The following is a 20,262-nucleotide window of genomic DNA, read 5'->3' as shown; positions in this document are numbered from 1 at the left end:
AGAGGCTTGCAGCCCAAGCTAATCTCAGACAAGAGGACAGATGCAATGGGCTAGTTCTAGCTCCCCCTCAACCCTGTCTCTGCCCCTGGCCCCACCTAGCCCCTAGGCTATTTCTGTATCACCTCACCCCACCCCATGACCTTTGTTTCCAGGGATACAGACCATTCCCTCCAAACAACTTCCTTCTTTCCTTCTTCAGGCCTCAGCTTCCCCCCAATACTCCCAGACTCTTCTGAAGAAAGGGTCCAGGTTTCAGGGGAGTCTGGAGGAGAGAGACTGGTCAGCCTTCTGGGCTGCAGCAGAACAAGTTGCAAGTACTGCAGTAATAATTTAAGTGAGACCCATTCTTCTACTTGCCTGGTCTGAAGTGTCGCCTGAGGAACTTGTTAAAATAGATAAGGCCTTCCCCCCAAACCTCCTAAACCAGAACCTACAGGGATCAGATATGGCAATCTTTTATTCCTTTAAAAAAAAAAACCATGAGTTAGACTCCAAGAGGAACTTCCCACATAGAGAAGATGAGCCTGGATAGGAAGGTCAGTCTTCTTCTCTGGGGGTTTCCAGGCCCCGGAGGGGATATCTGCCACCACAGGCCCACTTAAGATTCATTGAACCCTCGATTTTCACACATGGAGAAAAGAGAACAGGGTAAACAGGGATCTGGGGCCTCCACCCGCCACTCTGAGCATTTCTCCTAGAGTTCTGAAGATGGCAGGAGTGTAAGATTTTACTTAAAAACAAATAAACAAGCAAACAAAAGAGCAACAAAAAACATCTACAGATTAAAACAACAACAACAACAACAAAAACCTCATAAAGATCCAGGCAGTAGACTATCTGGGCCCTGATCCTAGGACGCCAGGGACCCCAAGGGGCTCGGCACTAAGTAAGGGTTCCGTCTGGTCTGCCCTAAATCCCTGCTGCTGCAGCTGCTATTTCAGTCTGCTCCCTCCGGTTGTGTGCTGGGAGTGGGGAGAACAGGAGGTCATCTCCTCAGCTGAGATTTCTGGGTGGGGGGAGCATTTCTAAAGGAAAGAGGAGGGAGAGTGGGGACTTCTGGCTTGCTGCCGGAGTTCTAGTCCTCTGGCCTGCTTTCTGGCCCAGGGGCCTGGATGCCCATTGGATATGGGGCACAAGGCTCCAACCCAATTCCACCAGGGCGCCTCAAGTTTCCACACCCACACATGGAGGCTGAGCTCAGCAGGACCAAGTACCTCCCTTTGGTCAGGGCTCTGTCTGAGGTCCCAGTGAAGGCTGGGATTTGAAAGCATAAATGGTTTCCCCTTATGCTCATGCTACACTAACCCCAAAGCCAAGGTTATAAACAAACTAAGGATATCTTGGGAGGCCCCTATTTCACCCCCCAACTTTCAGCAGCTGCCTCAGGCTGGCTCCAACCCTACCTGCCCTGCCTTGTCCTCCTGCAGCTGGGAGTGGGATAGAGGTTCTGCCAACACCGGGCACTGGGCCGTGTCCTCAGTTTCAGGGGGTGGGCAGACAAGGGGCAGCATTGAGCTCCTCCGGGCGGGGGGCCCAGAGTCCCTGCCTGGGCTGAGGGCCAGCTGAGCCCAGAAATAGCTGAGCCAGAACACCCTCTCTCTTTCTGAGCCCAAGAGAGGGGTGCATAAAGGGGGGCTTCGGGTCAGAGGTGTGAAACAATACCCCAAGCCTTCACTCTGAACCATCATGTGCCCTGAGATGCCTCACTGTCCCCTCTGCCCTTTATGAACCCATCTTCAGAATGGGAGCATCACCTCTGCTCTCCTCCTTCCCCAGGGCTGGTGGAAGAGCTTGAGATCATGAATGCAAAGAAAGCAGAAATCCAAGGAAGAACAAACCCCTACAGGGATCAAGGGGAAAGGTAGCTATGGTCCACTCTTCCCACCACTACATTTGACAAATGGAGATGCTGAGGCACAGAACCAGGAAAGGCTGTGCCCAAGATTACACAGTTGAGGAGCTGGCACTACAACTCAGGGATAGCTTCCTTCTGTACCTGGATCGGCTGGAGATGCAGGAGGAGCCCACAGTTTCCCAGGCCCTCTGTCAGATCCTCCTACAAGATCAAGGGCTCAAATATTCAAGCAGGAGACTCTACCCGAAGCAGTGACCCTGCCCCCTCCAACCCTGCTGGCAAGACCAAGGGAGGAAATGCAGCTGGGCCACAAGGCACTGATCCCAAGCAGTAGGATGACAGGCTGGCAGTGGCTAGATCCCCTGCATCCTCTCTCAGCATAAACCAGGCCCTGCTCCAAGCAGGGGCTCCTACTACCCATTGCCCTTGAGATGACCTTGGGATCAGTGGCATCTTTTTCAGCTCCAACTAAGGTGGACCCAAGATAATAATGGAACACTGGCAGGGCCAGGGCTAAATGCCAAACCAGCCACTTTCTGGGTCTCAGCTGTGCCTAAGACAACCTTGTCCCCCTCCTCACTCTCCCCATGGCAGCCTGAATGTACTGTGAAAACACAAATCACATTATATCCTTCTCTCACTCGTAACCCTCCAATGTCTCCCACTGCACTTCAATTAGAATTCATCCTCCTTAGCATGGCCTAAAAAAGCCTTGTCTAAGCTGGTTCACTGCCCTCTCCCCATCCCCCACCCCATCAGCCACACTGGCCTTCTTTCTGCTCCCTGAGCTCATTCCCACCTCAGGGCCTTTGCACCAGCTGTACCCTTGGCCTAGAATGCGCTTTCCCTAGATCTCTAAATGACTGCCTCTCCTGTCACTTGGGGCTCAACTCCAATCCTGCCTCCTCAGAGAGGCCCTCTCTCAGCACCCTGTACTCTCACACTCCTCCACTGAGCATCCGATCTGCCAAGCATCACTTAGCAGAACTGAAACTCCTTTTTCTATTTTCTTCCTTATTTCCTGCCATCTCCCTCAGTAGGATGTAAGTTCAGGAGGGTGGGGGCTGGGTCACATTCACCACCTCCCCCAGAACCTAGCACCAAGTCTGGCAAACAGCAGGCACTCTTTTAAATATTTGATGAATGAGCAACCTGGAGATTTTCATCATCACTGTTATGGGCAGGGGCTAAGAGACGTTGAGGAATATGCTTAGGGTCACAAAGCTAGAAAGAGGTAAGGCTGGCATTCTGCTTGGATGACATTGGACTGTCACAGGGATACCTTGTGTGGTGAATTCCATGTAGAGATCCAAACCAGGGACTATGGAAAGCCCAAGGAAAGGTCTGGAGCAGGGTGCCCAGCAAAGAGTGTTCCAGGGCCTGACACCTCTACAAGATAGAGGGGAGAATGCATGGGTACTGAGGCCTGTGTGTATGTCTGTGAGCAAGTATATGGTGCATGCATTTTTGGGCACAAACATACATGCACACACATACAAACACACATGAAGGGAGCTGGGCAGCCCCTCATGTCTACCCTGCATACCCCTAGGTGATGGGGTAGAGATGAGGAGCCCACAGGCCTAGGGATAGGTTCAGGCCAGCTAGACTGACATCACTGGGCAGCTGGGATTAAAATCATTCTGCCTTGAGAGAAGCCAAGAGCCAAAAACAGACAACTCATTGCTTCGGGTTACGGTGGGGGATGGGGAAGATAGGCACCCACACCGACCTAGTAGCATCAGGTGACTGCATGGGTTTGGGAGGAGATGGGGGAATACAGGCCCACTTGGTAGAAATGGGGATGCAGGAGGCAGAACTGAGGTGGGGAGCCCATCGTGTTAAGTACTACCGAGACCAGGCAAAATCTAAGAGCCTGTGGAATGTCCAAGGGTACTTAGAGGCCAGGCAGGCTAAACATAGACGGGAGTGGGATCAGAGAAAATCATTCTGGAATGTCATTATTGAAGCAAATCTGAGACTCGGGTTTTGCCTCCAAGGTGCTAGCAGAGTTTGGGGAAATGAAACCGCTCTCTGGCCTCATTTCCCCGTATACGTCAGAGATTCCAAACCATTGCCAAGTCTTGGACTTTGATCATATGATGGCGCTGTGGATCCTACCCAGACTCCCACATATGTGCACAACATTTTGAGTATTTTTGAGAAGCCCATCCATATGCCTTGGGTATGAACTCCACAAAAGGGACAGTCTTTGAAGATCTCCCACCTCTGCACACTGGATACTCACAGTGAGTTCAAGTACAAGCAAGGGCTACTTGCAAGGCAAAGGAAATGCTGGAAGCCTTTCATTGTCAGAGCTATTCCATGCCCATTGGGAGCCCACTCTGGACATCCCCATTAGTCCCACTATCCTTCCCAGAACTCTTACTACATGGACTCCCTAGCTTACCCAGATTTTTGCACATGAGCTGAGATTGTCACACATACACGAAATCTATCATCTTAAATAAGATGATCAGTGAAAAGAGCTGGCGTGTGCTAAGTGCTCAGAATGGGCTTTGGCCAGTTGTGTCCCGTGCTATTCATGGGGCCCCAGTTAAGCTCCAGGACTCCCCCAGGAAAGGGCTGGGCCACTGACACCAGGAAGCTCACAGGCAGACCCCTCGGTGGAGACCCTGTCCCCCATGCTCACCATGTTCGCCCCCTAAGCCTCTGCCAGTCAAGGAGTCTGGAAGTCAGAGCTCTAAGCACTGTCTCTAGGCACAGACCAGCCTGGTGACATGCCTCTTAATGTCCCAACTGCTTGGGGCAGGCAGAATAACCAGGATAATAGGAAGCGGTTGTCTACCCAGGAGTCTTGGGAACCTCCCTGCTTCCATTCCTCAAGGTGACCTTAATCCCTCCAAACCCACTGTGTCTGCCCAACTTGGAGCACCTCATACAGCAAAAGGGTCTCAGACTGGGAGTCCAGGACAGTGGGTCAGTGTCCTAACTGTACAGTCAGGAAGACCTGCCTTCAACCCCCAGCTCTGCTGTCCACAGGCTCTGTGACCTCGGGAAAGCTGCCCACCTCTCTGAGCTTCAGCACCCTCCTCTGTAAAATGCGGGGTGCTAAGAGCATCTGCCTCGCGGGGCTGCAGAGATGGTGTGGGTGCAGCACTCAGCTCAGAGCCAGGCACAAGTGCTCAGGGAGAGGTGGCAATCATTGCTTCCCAGAACCCTCTCAGGCTGCAGAGGAAAGGGTGGGCTGCCCTCACTAGGAATGGAATGTGCAGAAGAGCAGCACAGGATGTTCAGTGGGCCCTGCAGACACTGGCTCCTGGCAGCCTGTCAAGTGGCTTCCGAGGCAAGGGCTTCAGGGGCCCAGCCTGAGGGTGGAGGCAGGAGAAGGGTTCAATCTGGGGCCCAGGAGGCTGGCCAGATAAAGTGCCCCACCCTTACCTGAAGCAGGTGAGGCCCCTCCAGTCTGGCACCACCAACACTCCCAACCCCAGGCGAGGCTCCCTCCTCATGTCCACCTCAAGGCAGAAGAGCAACTCTAGGTGCAGGTGCAGGGCCAGGGCCCTGGACTTCCCCGAAAATATGCCTGAGCCCCTCAAGGGGGTGCCAGCCCATGGTTATCAAGGAGCCCAGCATCACCATGCTTTCTTCCACTCAGTTTGGGCCCTTGGGGAACCAGCTTTGCCTTGAGTAGTGAGCATCTGGACGGCCTTCTCTTTCTCATGGTTGGGTAGGCAGAGGTCCCCAGGGCCGGGTGCACATTTGCATCTTATCTGCATGTACCCCTCAGCCTGCTGGGATTCTCAGGGGCCTCTGGGCCCAGCTCTGCAAAGGTCCTTCCTTGACATCTTCCAACAACAACGTGCTTCTCTCCCCACCCACCAGCCACTTGGCACCCTCCTTTGCTTAGCATTTGCATACATCTGCATACCAGTTTGGAGGCCTCTCAACCCTGATGAAATTCCTGTCTGCTGTCAAATCCCAAGTCAAGTTTATAGCTGGGGCTCAATCCCCAGCTGGCTTCCAGCTGGGGGGATGAGCCCTCTGCTATCTGGGACAACAAGGGACTCGGCTGCTCTGGCTAAGAGACCGGCCATTGCTCCGTCTTCCTGATGCTTCATAGGATACCTGGGACTCACTCAGCTTCTTGAGCCCCATTTGACCTATGAGCCCGCAGACCGAGAGCAGAATACCAAGAACTATAATGGACTAAGCAAGCAAAGTCCTCCCAGTCATCCCTGCGTCAGCTAACACGCCTGAGGGTGGATCTGGGGCCTCCGTCTCTGAGCAGCCGCTGCCCACCCCAGCCCCGAGTCTGGCTCAACAGCCAGGAGAGATGAACCAAGAAACCTCATCCTCCTTTCTCTCTGCCCAAGTTTTATTTAACTCCTATTCCCTAGATCCTCACATTCTGTCTGCCCCCACCCCCCCAAAACCCCTCTATCTCTCTGCATCTTCCCCTCTGACCTTTCCCCCACCCCCTCCCCAACCTCATAATGCTGTTGCCCCACTTGACCCCACCCCTACAGGGTACCCTGTCATCCTCCTCTCCCCTTCTCCTCACCTGTTCCTGTCTCTGCTTTAGGACTTCAGCACAGGGTCTGACCAAGGTTGTGGTCTCCTTGAGGCAGGATAAAGGCAAGCAGCATGTGCATGAAGCCAGCAGGTGTGAAATGGGCTATAGGAGGCTGTGCCACTGTGACCATCCGAACCCATCATTGAGAGAGTCCCTCCTATTCAGCCATAGCCCATTGCCAGAAGATGTGGGACCTGGTCAACAGCCTCACACCTTGATGGCAAGCACATGGGGTGATGGCAAGCACAAAGGGGTAGGAGAGAAAGAGAGGAGTCAGGAATGACAACAGCATCTGGGCCCTGAGCTCTGGGGAGCTCAGAGCCATTCCTGAGATGGGGAAGACTGGACAGAGCAGGTCTAGGGAGGAAGATCGGGATCTCCGCTTTGGACAAGTTGAGTTTGAAGGGTCTATGAGACACGACAGTTGAGATGTTAAAAAAGCTACTGGAGCTCAGAAGACAGCTCAAAATTGGGGGTACAAATGTGGGAACTGGCAGCACGTGGGAAGGTGTAGCCACAGGACCAGATGAGGTCGGCACAGGAGTGGAAGGAAGTAGAGGGAGACAACGGGCCGTGCAGGGACTGAGTCCTGGGACACCGCCATGTGCAGAGGTGGGGGCGGGGCAGAGCAGAAGGAAACTGAGTAGGATCAACCACGAGGCCAGAGGCAAACAAGAAAGGATATGTTGGAAGTCAAAGAGAATATTTCAGGAATTGGGAGAAACTGAATGTGTCAGATGCTTCAGATGGGGACTGAGACTTGGCCACTGAGGATAGCAACATGGAGGTCCATGGTGACCTTGAGAAAAGCAGTCAGCAGAACGGAGTGAAAGCCCATTTGGAGTGGAGTCTAGAGAGAGAGTGGAAGGAGAGGACCAGGAGATAATGAGTCCTAACAACCCTTCTGGGGAGCTTGGCTACGAAGGAGAGTAGAGATGCAGCAGCTGCTGGACGGAGAACACAAGAGAGCCACCTTGTAAGACAGAAGAAACAAGAGCAAGGGTCTACTGATGGAAGGATCCAGTACGGAAGGAACTGACAAGGCAGGAGGGGACCCTGGCTGCATCAATGCCCTCGAGCAGGCACGGTGGGGGACAGTGTATAGTGCACAAGGAGAGGGGCAACCTTAACCAGAGAAGGCCTCACCCCCAGGGACAGGAAGCAGGAGAGCCATGGGGGCAGGAGCCGGTAGAATGTCACACTGCAAGTCTGGGAAAGTCCCTATTGCTTCTGTTTTCTCAAAGAAGTAGGGAGCAGGATCATCAGCTGAGAGGGAGGATGGGGAATGAGGAGCAAGGATTGAGGGTAGCAGACAAAGTGTGAAATAGTCAGCTGATAGTGGGAAAGGAGATGGCCTCAGGACCTATGGTGGGAATGCCGGACAGCGCTAAGGATTCACCTGAAGCTCACAGTTTTGAGGCAATTTCAAGTGAGACAGGTCTGGGTTGTGGATTTTCTCAGCCCTGCTCAGCTGTTCAGGGGCAGATGTAGGGCGGGCAGGGTGGCTGAACGTTGGATTTAACCAGGGCTGGGGTTTCACCAAGAAAGTGTGAAGAAGGGGCACCTGGGTGGTTCAGACGGTTAAGTGTCTGCCTTCGGCTTGGGTCATGGTCCCAGGGTCCTGAGATCAAACCCCACATTGGGCTCCCTGCTCAGTGGGGAGTCTGCTTCTCCCTCTCCCACTCCCCCTGCTGGTGTTCCCTCTCTTGCTGTGTCTCTCTCTGTCAAATAAATAAATAAAATCTTTAAAAAAAAAAAAAAGGCATGAAGAAGTAAATGAGGTAAGGGAGTTGGGGATCCACACAGAAGGCGTTATTCTGAATTTTAGAGTGGCCCTGGGCCGGTGCTCAATCTCCCTCCCCTGTTGGTGCCTTAAAGCCCCCCACCCATTCCCTGCTGTGAGTCATGAGTGGCCTTTCCTCTGCCCTCATCCTAAAATGAGCTTCTGAGAGGGCGGCCACAGGCGGCCACCAGCACCTGAGGAATGAGCTTCCCATACACCGTTCCTCTGATCTGAAGAGTAACGTGGATCCCACATACTCAAAACTTCATCCTCTGTCACCCTTCCCAGGCCATCACAACACAGCTCCCGGCGTCGAGTCAGATGCCAGTGCCTGTTTGTTCGGCCTCCTCCGTCTCTCCTTATCCTCCTCTCCACCTCCCTCCTGCCACACCCAGGTCCCGGCAGGGCCACAGCACCACCAACTCCATTCCCACCATGCATTCCCTCTACATGCCATACAGAGCAGCCCCAAATTCAGTGCCCACCCTCTCATCCTGGGCCACATCATGGCAGTCGGACTGGTCCTTATCCACCACACTGGCCCTGCCAATTCCCCTCCATCTTCTTCACACACACCTGTCCCATTACTCTCCTCTCTGAAGACCTTGGTGGCTCCCAGTTCTTTGGAGAAAGGGCCAGCTCATCAGCCCACATTCCAGGCCCCACTCCCTTTCTTCCTCTCTTGGACCCCTCCCCTCCATCACCTCGCCCCTCACTACTTCCTGCCCCCAGTTGTGGCTCACCCCCACACCACCCCTGAGGTTGGGAGATCCTTGAAGGCCTCATCAGTGACTGCTGAATCACCCTTCTCCAGTACGTGGTCTGAAGTACGAGCTCAGTCAGTTTTGCTGACCTGGTGTGTGGATGACCAGGTGGGTGAAGCTTCTGGAAGTGGAAAGAGAGAGGAATGGAGGTAAACAAAGGGATTCTTTAACCAAGTGACCTCACTTAGCTGACCGCCTATTATAGGACTCCTGATGAGAGAAGCATTGAGAAGGAGGCAAACATCGCCTATGGGATACTCTTGCCAACAAATGTTTAAGGTGGATCTACTCGTGAGCAGGCAACAAGACAAATTCAGAATGTGGGACATTCTATAGGAAGAGTGTCAATTAAAAATGACAAGGTGACAAAAGACCGGGGCGGGGGAGGGAAGGCAGGGCAATCGTTCCAGATCAAAGGAGACATAACTAACTGTGATGTGTGATCCTTGAACAAAATTTGTTTTTAAAACAGCTATAAAGGACATTACTGGTACAACAAGAGGAATTCGAGTATGGATTACATACTAGGTTAAACTTTATCATGGTTAAACTTCTTGAGTATGACAATATATAGTCATTATGTAGAAAAACGTCCTCATCTCAAGAAACTCATGCTGGATTATTCAGAGGTGAAGTGTTAGGGTATCTGCAACTTACTTTCAAAAGATTCAGAGAGAGAAACACAAACGTCGGTAAAATGTCAACAGTGGGTAGATCTAGGTCTCTAGGGGAAGGGTATATAAGTGGATGTTCATTGCACTACCAGGTGTGATGAGACAAAAAATTAGGGGGGAAGGAAAGGAGTGGAGCGACACACTCCAAAGAAGGAAGCTCAAGGCCCCACTTGCCTGGACACAAGGCAGAGAGGCAGTCCTGCATTCCAGCAGGCCATGGCTGGATGCTAGGGTCAGCTGGGGCCAGGCAGGCACAGCCCTGGAGTGGCTCACCACCTAAAAAGGGTCAGCTCCCAAGGAAGACTTACCAGCGAGCAGACACACTTTGAAGGACGAGGGCCCTACAGGAAACAACCAGGTCCCAGGGAGACCAGCAAGGCAGCCCTGCCCTACCTCTGCCTGAGCTGTGGCAAGAAGCCAGGTGCAGCCCAGGCTCACCACTCCCCCCAAACACCCCTCCAGGGGCGACAGTCTGAGTGTATCCTCCTGTATGAGGAGCCAGTCTAAATATGGAGCCCCAGACATAAGATGCCGCTCAAAACAGATTTTCCTGGAAAAGACCATCTGGCAAAGGATGTCTAGAACATCTTCTGTCATGGGAGCCAGTGTCATTTTCCTGCAAGCAAATGTCCTGAATGGGAATGCCTTGATCCCACCTCTCTAGAAGACCCTAGCTTAGTGCCTCAGTCTCCCCCAAGGTGACTCCCTTGCTCCAGATGGAAAGGCACGCAGTCACCTCCCTCCTAACTTGCATCTCAGAGAAGAAGAAAATGAGACTGGGGACAGAGGTCCAAGCAGCAAACAGTTCTGCTTAGGTACAAATCCTCATTCTGCCACTTACTAAGTGACGCTGAACAGGCAACTTCTCCCTGAGCTTCAGTATCCACCTCCACAAAATGGGAATACTAGCAGTATCTCCCTCTAAAGCCGGGTGAATGAGAGTACTTAGCCAGTGGAAGTGCTCTATATACGGAAGCTCAGCAGGGTCATGTCCCCTGCTCAGAGACCCTCTCACTGCTCCCAGTATATCTCCCTATACATTGGAGAGAGGGAGCTCTTGGGTGGGCAGGTCCCTCCTCCAGAGATAGGAGGTGAGCAGGGGAGGGCAGCTGGCCCATCTTATTGATTCAGAGATCCCAGGTCACAGAACTTGTAGCTTCCCTGCGAGGCAGGGCTTCTAACCTTCCAGATGGGGATGGAGAATGGCTGTATTTGCTCAAGGATAGGGGTTGGGCTTGGAGGTAGTCACAATGCCCCTTACCCTCTCTCCTTCAAGCTGCCTGAATACCCCCCAATAAGTTGTTCTTGCATGCTGAGTCTGGAAGGAGTTAGGGAAACCTAAGAAAGTTCAAACGCCTCCCCTTAGACCCAGGCTGCCCATCTGCCCTGGACAAACCCTGAGCCCTCTCCCTGCTCTCCATTCACCCACCCACCAAGCTCAGCCTGGCCTATCCTGAGCCTGCGAAGAATTTCAGACCCACTTCCATTGTGGCTACCACTTCTGTTCCTAGTTTCCTTCCAGGGTCGCCCCCCCCCCAAGATGGCCCCAAGACAAAGGGGTAGGCTGGAGCAGTGCCCCCCCCCCGGGGGGGGGGGGGAGCCTGAGTGGAGACAATGTCCCTAGCTCTGATTCAGGGAGTCCCCAGATTTCTCCAGGGACAGCAACAGTCAGAATACCTCCTCTTAGGAGGGGTCCAGCTGGGCAGGGTGGTCCCCACATCTGGATTCCCTGCCCCAACCCAGCCCCAGCAGCGGGCTCTAAGGACCCCTCCCTCCCTGCGGCTGCCACGGCCATTATGGGCCTTCTCAGCCTTGCCCGCTGCCTGCCACGCCCCCACACAAGCCCCCTTTCTAGCAGCAGAGTCCAGAGCTGGGAAGGTCTGGCTGACAAGCCAGGCTGTCAAAGTTAGGAAACTGGAAACAGAAATAAATCCTCAAAGCTGCTCCGTGGTAAAGGTAGCTGCCAGCAGGCCCCGGCAACCACCCAACCCCCTGGGTCCCCTGCCACCAAGCTGCCATTGGCACCCCATCAACACACACATGTAGCTCAGATTATACAAAAGGGGGGGATCGGCAGGCAGAGCCCAGAAGGCAATCACCCCGCCTGGCCCTGACTGGCCCTGCAGGCTGGCCTGGGGTTCTCTGGTAGCCCCCCCTCTCCCTGGCCCAGACCTGGCCATCCCCGGGCTTCCTCTCCCAGCCCCATCTCCATGACAACCGTATCCTTCGGATGCTCCAGCCGCCACGGAATTGATCTCAAAATGTAGCTTTGTTAGCAGACCCCGGCGGGCATGGAGGGCGGAGGGCGGCGCCCTCCAGCATGCGTTTCCCCCCAGCAACCCCACCTGGCCCCCAACCCCACTTTGGGAGAGGCGGGGTCCCGGGAACGAGGGCCCTTGGGACCAGGTGGCCCCGCGGCCCCACTTACCGCTCCTGGTCCCAGTCGCTGGGTCCAGCCTCTCACGGCGGTGCCATGCGGAGGCCTCTGCCGGACTGACCGTCCCGCTCCGCCTCTGCCTGTCGGGACTCCCCGTGCCCGCTTCAGTCCCTTTAGGTGTCAGAGCCGAGGCTGTTGGAGAAGCTGAGCAGAGATGGGGGGGACTGACGGCAGGAGGGAGGGAAGGGAAGGAAGGAGAGAAGGAGGGAGGGAGGAGCGGGAAGGGCGGGGAAGGGCGGGGGAACTGCAGGCGGGCGGGTAGCGGGAGCAGAGCCCGAGGCGACAGCGGCCACTCTGGCTAGCCCTCCAGCCACACCTCCGCCCCCAGGTCCCCACTGTGTGCCCTGACCCGGCCAGGGAGGGTGTGGCCAGCCTCTTCCCCTACAGCCCCGCGCCCCGGCCCTTTAAGAAAGTGGGGGAGGGGAGCGCTGCGAGGTTCCGCACCAGCCCCCCCTCGCCCAGCGGGGCCCCAGCTGTCCTCTAACCCTGGGTCAGACCCAGCCACCGCTCCCCCCACCCTGCGCTGCAGGACCCTTAGCCTCAGACCCCCAGGCTTGGCTCAGCCCTCCTCCAACTGAAGGAGGAAACAGGTCCTTGTCCTGCTCCAAAGGTCTGTTCCTCCACTAACTCTTTGCCCTCCTCTCCCCACACAAGCCTGGAGACATCCTACCAGGGGTGGGGGAAGAGGTGGACCATCTCAGAGATCGGTAAACTGAGCCTGCCCTACCTACCTACCTACTGAGACAGAGGGACAGACAGACCTGAGCCATGGGGTGAGAAGGGGGGGTGAGGACAGAAGATCAGACAAAGCAGAGAGAACCTGAGGGAGGAAGAGGGGAAGGGTGGATCCAATCAAGAATGCAGACTCCCAGCACCAGGTCAGGGGGATAGGCTGCCTAGGCAGAGAGATACAGATGCTGTGGGCTGTGAAAACCATCTCCGCAGGACCTGCCCCACAGTTCCCCTCATGCTGATCACCACCTTAAAGACACCCCCCCCCACCCCGCCCAGGATCCTAGCTCTGAAGAACAAATGTGAGAGGAATGCACCTGGACTAGACACCCAGAAGGACTTCCTAGCCTTGAATCTCCTGCAAGGCAAGAAGTCACCTCTCACATAGGTAATAATGGGCCCCCACCTGTAGGGATCTACAGAGACCAGAAGCTGTGGGAACAGGGGAGGGTGAGCAGGTCCAGTTCCACTAAAGAGGGAGATCAGGGTAGAGTCAGCCCTACCACAGAAAGCCACTTTCTACAACTTTCCTTCCACTCCAGCCCCAGGAGCTGTTCACTGCACTGGGCTCCTTGCCATCTCTAGATCTTTGCAGATGTTCCACCCTCTGTCTGGTCAGGCCTTGATCCTGCTGTGCCTGTTGAACTCCTACCCAGGCCTCAAATCCCTGCTTAAATGCCCCTTTCCCAAAGAAGCTTTCTCTGACCTTCTTTTTACCCATACACACACAGAATTAGGGGCCCTCTTAGGGAGCAGAGGGTGAGAGAGGGAGAGGATTTGCTGATCTATTAGGGGTGTCTAAGCTGTGCAGGATGGAGTACTTGGAGATGCAAGGTACAAGCTGTGATTAGTCTCCTCCCTCTTCAAGCAGGGCCGCAGCTGAAGCTGGGGTGTCACCAACCATGGTGACATGGTGACACCTTCATTATTAACTGTACATCCACCATGTGCCAGAGTCCACAGTACATGCCTTCCATGTGTTACATTTAACCCTCAGAACAATCCTATAAACCATTTTACAGATGAGAAAGCTGAGACCAAAAGTACTGGCCACTTGCTTAAGGTTCCAGGAGGTCTGATCCTGTGGACGCAGCTCGGCAGTTGAGAAACCACTCGGCCCACAACTCTTTGCTGCCCATCAAACCCGAGGAGATTGCCACAGAGCCCAGAAACAAGGGGACCACTCTATTTCAAGTGCCCAGGATCTTTTTGGAGGGCACAGAGGGAACATGGTTTCCATGCTGTCCTGCCCTCTAACCTTCTGCCCTCTGCTACCTGTAGGTAGGGATGGGGGGCAACCAACAGGAACCATGGGCAAAGAAGGAGTCACAGGGCTGTTTCCACATTCCCCATGCTCAGGACCCATGACCTCAAGTCACAGCTGGACAACATTTCTGAGCCTCCACTTCCTCAACTGTGCAGTAAGGATGGTAATATCCCTCTCTTGTGGGGCTGGGGTGGGATGAAAGGAGCTGTTATGCTCAGTGCCCACCCACCCACCCAAGACCTGGCACCCGAGGCACTCAAAGGGCTGTGGTTATTCCAGCTGTAATAAGGGACTTGCTCATGGAATAATCGTTTACTCTCTGTCCACCTAGATGGACTGTGAGCCCCCTGAAAGCAAGGTCTTTCTTGTTCACAAGTTATGCTCAGTACCTAATGCGATAGATACCTCTATGTGGAAGGAAAGAAAGGAGGCAGGGAGGGAGATAGAGCTGTCTCCCTGCTTCATTTGCCACAGAACCCCATCCCTCGCCTGGGTCTGCTCCCCATGATAGGCAGCTCTGGGAGCCTGTTGCACTGGGCACGAGCTGGCCAGGGCCAGAGGCCTGGGTTCTGATCCAGGGCTCCCATCTTCCAGCTGTGGCCTCCTAGCTGTGCAACCACAGGCAGCTAGATCTCCTCCCTGAATCTCACTTAACCATGTAATGTGCAACTAGCCCAAAGGGCTTGAAGGGCTGTCACGAGCCCACGGATGGCCTCTGTGTGATAGGAGCACTGGACACAAGAGAGAGATTTACTGTGTAGCTACTTTCCCTTGTAGCTACTTTCGCCTCCTGGAAGAGTACAGTTTCAGCTAAAAGCACTACATTCCTCAGCCTCCCTCCAGCGCAAAAAAGAATCAGCAGCTTCTCCCGCGTCCTCCAAGTGACACCCTTTCCTTCTCCCCGACCTTTCCCTGCCCACCTGAAGGTGATTCGCAGGAAGGCAGGTGCTAGAGGCTGAACAGAGGCAAGGGGCCCAGTTCCCAGCCCATGCAGCCCAGCACAGCCTGCCAGGGGGAGGCCTCTACCTGACCTCCTGCCTCCCCAGACCCAGGCAGGGCCTCCTCCTCTTCCTCACCCCGAACAGAGTGGTGCATCCCGGGAAGAAAAGAGGCCAGGACCCGAGACCCGGCACCAGGAGAAAGGCATATGGGTCCAGAGGGGGTTTGGCCCAGAGAGCTCCTGCAACACCCAGGGCTCCCATCTTCCAGCTGGTAGACTGAGGCCAGGGAATGAGAGGCTGGGTCGGGATTCTGCAGGCCAATCCTGGAGGACTCAGTGAGCACCTGCTGTGCACCCAGCTACGCTCCAACCCTGCCCGTGCCCCTTTGTCCCCAAGATAAAGCCTCCAGCCCACCTGTCCAGTGTTCTCTCTTGACACCTCACACTTCAAATGTGATGCTCTAGGACCCCACCCACCTTAGACACCACAACCATTTCTAATAACCTCACTTTGCTTATGCTGGTCCCCTGCCTAAGATGCCTTCTCTTCATTCACTCTCTCTTGCTAATTCCTCCCAACTCTCCAGCCCCTTCGAGCTATTGGGCCATTCGTTTTCCCCCATTATAGCAAAGCTCTTTGAAGAAGTTGTCCATGCTCTCCAATTTCTTTCCCATTCTCTCTTGAACTCACTTCCATCTGACTCTCATCCTCTCACCCACACTTATTCCACTGACGCTGTTCCTCAAGGTCACCAACACAACTAATGAGTACAGATGTACAGGTTGGACACTGTGCCAAGGCACCTGGAGTCCATAAGGGGTGGAGAAGGAGCAGAAATCCAGCTGTGCCTGGTACAAGGCTACATCATGCTGGGAAGAGACACCTTTTCTTTTACACTGAGGTATCTCCCTTTTGTGTGCCTGCACACTGGGTCCACCTAGAAGAGCTGCCTCTCTCTCCTGTTTGTACAAAGGGACTAGATATACTGACCGGGGCCTGGTCCCTAGTGACCACTGTGATGTCAAATCCAAAAGTCAATTCTCATACCTCATCTTAACTTATTGGCAGAATCTGCCACACTAGATCACCCTCCCTCCTTGAAACAGTTCCTCCTGCTGGCTTCCAGGATGCCTGTTGCCCTCCAGTATCCCTGCCTGTACCTTGTAACCTTTTCAGCTGATTCCCTATGAGATCTACTTTCAAAACACATCTCCAATTGTCCACTGCCCATCAGCTGGCAGCAGCCACCATCGCCTCTCACCAGGATTGTTATTGTCGTCTTCTCAGTGGTCCCCCTGCTTGCACCCCATCCCACTACTGATATTCCCAACATGTCACTAAGAGTTAAAGCAAAGCCTTACAATGACTACAGGTTCCTACATGATCTGGGCCCCACTACCTGTCTGACCTCACTCCTTTCTAGCCACAGGGGCCTCCTCACTGATCCTCTAACACATCAGGCTCATTCCCACCTCAGGGCCTTTGCACTTGCTATGCCCTCTACCTGAAACTCCTCCCCCAGGCAGCTGCATGGCTTACTCCTCACCTCCTTCAGCTCTCTGCCTAAAATACCACCAGTCTCCCCTTGGCCTGCTTGTTTTTCCTCCAGAACATAGATTTATATCCTACATACCTACTTGCTTATTCTGGTTATTATCTGTCTTTCTTACCACTACTATCATCACTAGACTGTAAGCTCCAGGAGAGCTGGAAATCTGTTCACCTCTGTACACCCAGGGACTAGAACATTGCCTGGCACATAGCATGTACTCGGGAAAACGCTCAGATAATGAGCACAGCAGCAGATAAAGAAAGAAAATAACTACAGATACTAATATGTACTCTGAAAAAAAGAAAATGGGGATGTGACGACCCCTAGCTAGAAGAGTGGGAGCGCCTTCAGCCAAGTGGCCAGAGGAGGCCTTGCTAAGGATGGGTCCCCAGACTGGGCACATGCCCTCTGGGCTCACACAGCACCACCATCTCCCCCATCACAGCACACCTCACTGTGCCATTACTGTCCAGACTGGATAGTCCATAAGGCCAAGGACCCTTCCCACTCTTCTCTGGGTTCCCACTTCTTCCAGAGCCCAGAGCTAGCATACAGTAGGCACTCAAAGGGTGATAAAGCCAAAGAACGGATGGATGAGAGGTCATGGTCAGATCCATGCATGAGGACACGTGTGACGGAACCCACGTTAGGGAAGCTGTGCGGTGAGGGAAAAGCGGGAAGCCACAGAGGCCTCGGGTGGAATCCTCGGAACCTCGGGATCTTCTCTGTATAATCCCCCACATTACCTAAGACTTCTATGTTAGCTGAGAGGGAGTGTGGGGAGGAAAAGCCATTCTCACTGGCCATCCCGTGGCCAGGACGATGATGATTCACCCATATGTTCAACAAACCTTTACTGAGCAACTCCTGCCTGTCCTGTGCCAGGCTGCTGGAGGAGAGGGGCGGGCCCAGACCTCCGCAGCTCACAGCCTATCAGATGATTTCCCAGAGGAAACACCCCTGTAGGTTGAGCTTCCAAGAGCAAGCGACTTGTCTGCTTCACCCTAATCATCACGAAATGAGATCAGTTTTTAAATATGAGTTTTAGGAGTCTCCTACCTACTACCTCCCCAGACTTTGAACTCCAAAGGACAGGAACTGGGTCTTGCTACTGCTGGATCCCCTAGCATCAAGCACAGGCCTGGAGCGTTGTTGGAGCTCAATACATACTTGCTGAATGCACGGATGAATGAAGGAATGAGTGGGAGTATATAAGCGGGACCTGCGGACAGCAGAGATTTGGGCTTGCAGCCAAGTGAAGGACACGTGGGGAAAAGGCCACAACAGCTGAGCAGGCCTGAGATGCTGGAAGGTCTTCGGGAGAAGAGCAATGCCAGGGGCAGGAGGGAAAGGACAGGGGAGACTGCTCAACCTCCAAGAGTTGCCTGTCCTACCCCCACCACCCAGCAAACAGGGCCCTGCCAGCACTAGTCCAGGGCTAGTGGACAAAATCCCATAAGGAGTGCCAGGGACTTGGAGTACCTAGAGCCAGCCGGCTGTGGGCCCAGGGCACAGGCAAAGCCTGGCCCAGAACTTTGTCTGAAGGCCTTTGTGGGCCTCTGGGAGCCTGTCCAGGAGGATGCCGGGAACTGGCTAGGGTGCTATGGGGTGAGCACTGTCTTGCTTCCGGAGGTCCAGCTGACCCTCCAAGCCTGGGTTATGGGGATTAGCAAGAGGATCTCTGTCTGACGCCCAAATCCTTATCCTTGGAGAGAAAACACCACCTTAACCCAGGAAGTCCTGGCTCCTAGGATTAGAGTAGCCAATGGATCTCATCCTGGTAACTGAGACCCAGGAAAGAGGCAGCTCCGCTGGAGGATGCAGAAAGTTCGGGTTGAAGTTGACCCTCCCCTCACCCAGCTTTCGTCACCAACCTCCCCTTCCCCATTCTCAGGAAGCCTAGCGGCAAAGAGGGAACACGCGGACTCCTGGCCTGGGAGGCGCCTCCAGCCCCAAATTCCCGGGAGGGCGTGCTCGGGACTCCTGCGAAGCCCAGGAGGCTCTCTGCTTCCCTCTGCTGGCCGCATCCAGAATTACCAGAGCGTCCGGCATCACCAGGCCAAGCCGGGTACCTGGGTGCTCCGTGGCGGGCAGCCCCCCTCTCAATCTTTCATCAAGAGAAGAGACTAGAGATCATATGGGTCATCCCCCTGCCTCAGCACCAGGCCCAGCCGTGCCCCGAGGTCCAGCCGCAGGCCCTCTCTAACCGGCCTCCGTGCTCGGATGTTCGCTCCTTCTGGCAGTCCCTTACCAGGTCCAACCTGAGTATTTTCTCAACTTGACCCAGGCTGTCTCCGAAGGCCACGCTCTTCCAAAATACGGACGGAAAACTGAGGCTCCACCGACTATGCCATAGTGACCCAGGCCCCGTCTTCTTTGGAACTGAGGGGAATGCAGATACCTCCCCCCACCGCAGCCGGTAAGGATGGAGTCTAACCCGCCAAGATCCGACAGGCCGCCCTGCCCAACCCCTTCCGGAGCCCTTATTTAAGCAGTCCAGCCAAGAATGAGCTCTTTTGGGGTCAGGGCGTCACCTGCTGGTGGCTATGAGAACTGCACCTGCCCCGCTAGGCACAACCACTGGCCAGAAAAGACCTCCGATAATAATCCAAGCAGCTGATTTTTATTAAGAGTGTTCCGTGAGCCAGGTTCATACTGAGTTCTTGGCATTATCTCACTTCACACATTATCTCATTTCATCCACACAGAAACCAGAGGAGGTAGACAGCATTCACTCCATCTCACCTATGAGGACCTTGCAGCTGGGAAAGTTAAGTGTCCTACCCCAGAACACACCTCTAGCAAGTGACAGAACCCAAGGAGACCTCGTTTACGTGCACTGGGGCAGGATGGAAATGACAGACCAGGAGTTAGCTCTTTGGGGAAGAGCTCCGCCATCCTACTTCCCACCCAAACTTGGGCACAATCCATCTCAGCCTAGCTTGCTCCTGGCAGAGCTGGATCCGTCTGGCCTGCACCAGTAGGGTCCATGCCCCTCTCCCCTGACAGAGTGAGAGCTTGTGTAGTGCAGAGCCAACGCAAATCTGCTCCCTTTTCCCCTCCATGCAGCACTAATAATTGACTGCTCGCCTCCCCACCCCAACTTGAGACTGCCTCTGGGGCCACCCATTCCACACACGTGGCAGACCCTACATTCAGCCTCTTCCTCACTTCCCAGTTCATGAGCTGCAGCAGGTACGGTGTAAGTGGTAGCAAGGGACAGAAACCAGCTTCCAAAAAAAGAGGCTTAAGTGAATGAAAAAATCCCAGGACCAGAGCCAGCTGCAGGTAGTACTGTCTCTAGGCTCCCAAATGTCTTTCTCCAAACCTGTAGCCCAGTATTCCTCTATGTTGGCTCCATTTCCAGGCAGGCTCTTCCCACAAAGTAACAAAATGGGTAAGACACCTCTGAGCTTATATCTACCTTTGAGGGAAGAAGCCTTCTCTATCCCAAGGATATAAGCCAAAGTCTCAAAATTCAATCTCATTGACCCAGCCAGTGATATAGACCCAGGCCTGAGTCAATCACTGTGGCCTGCAGGGTCCCTGCTCCCCTGGGAGTGAGGAGTGGGGTCAACCCAGGAGATCCATATGCCCTGGTCGGGAGAGCAGAAATGTCCCAAAGGCAAACAAGGGGGGAGTTACCAGGAGCAGGCAGACGGATGCTGCACAGCAAACAGCACTCATGTCCGTGACGCCCGGCCACACCAGAAGCCCACC

At 54.2% G+C, this 20,262-nt stretch overlaps 1 protein-coding gene across 2 annotated transcripts in view; it reads right to left on the bottom strand.

The window, feature by feature from the left end:
• Positions 1-18,964, bottom strand: part of PSD2 (pleckstrin and Sec7 domain containing 2) — a 54,182-nt gene extending 35,218 nt beyond the window's left edge. Inside the window, exon 1 of one of the 2 annotated variants that reach the window (XM_059417720.1) lies at positions 18,794-18,964. The gene's annotated coding sequence lies outside the window, so the exon portion shown is untranslated. Of the gene's footprint in view, positions 1-12,041; positions 12,405-18,793 lie in introns of those variants that run through there. The other variant, XM_059417721.1, reaches the window with a different exon arrangement.
• Between the last annotated feature and the right edge of the window lie 1,298 nt (positions 18,965-20,262).

This window comes from Mustela nigripes, chromosome 12, assembly GCF_022355385.1.
Source record: "Mustela nigripes isolate SB6536 chromosome 12, MUSNIG.SB6536, whole genome shotgun sequence".
In the NCBI taxonomy this organism is placed as follows: Eukaryota; Metazoa; Chordata; class Mammalia; order Carnivora; family Mustelidae; genus Mustela; species Mustela nigripes.
This window is presented reverse-complemented; position numbering and strand designations above follow the sequence as displayed.